This window comes from Geospiza fortis, unplaced genomic scaffold, assembly GCF_000277835.1.
Source record: "Geospiza fortis unplaced genomic scaffold, GeoFor_1.0 scaffold188, whole genome shotgun sequence".
Lineage (NCBI taxonomy): Eukaryota > Metazoa > Chordata > Aves > Passeriformes > Thraupidae > Geospiza > Geospiza fortis.
In genome coordinates, this window is record NW_005054337.1 from 1,484,810 (window position 1) to 1,485,545 (window position 736).

The window sequence follows — 736 nt, forward strand, 5'->3', positions numbered from 1 at the left end:
ACCAGTAACACGCGTGTAAGACGGGTTGTTGGTTTCAATTAAATATCTGATACTCCTTAGTGTGTGAACTCTTAAGCCTGCTAAAGGCAATGTCTCATTTACTTAATGACCGCTCTCATTAATGGAAATGGCACAGAGGGGGCTTGCTGCGCCTTCCCTTTGTAAATACACTACCCATGAACCCTTGGGGTTGCAATATATCTGTTTACTCTCTGAGGTGAAATAAATTTACAGTATAGCATCAAAGAGAGCGAGCGAGAGAGATGGAGCGGCTGCCTTGAGTGCACCGAGAGTTGGGGCTCTCCCGGCCCCGCCGGCCCCTCTCTCCTGGCGCTCCCCCCTCCCCGAGACCCAGCAGAAGGTGAATGATTTTACCCGAGCTGATTCATAATTAATATGCACGAGGCTCGGGGCTCCTCTGACAGCAGCAACACAAAAGGACGGCGAGCGCGACGAGCGCCGTTCCGTGTCCCCCCCGCGCATCCCGGCGCGTGGTACGGCCCAATAATTCCTAATAGCAGCAAGCAGCGAGTGACAGATGCCCTGGGTTAGCACAGCTCCAGCGAAAGTACTTTACAATATTTATTGGTGGTTAGGAAGATGACCTATCACCATAAAGAACAGACCGGGAAATTTATCGCCTCTATGAACCTGGAAGTATTGCATATTAGCTGATATACATATTCAAAAGCCGGTGGTTAAAAGGTGTATAAATATTTTAATTTTTTTTTTTTTT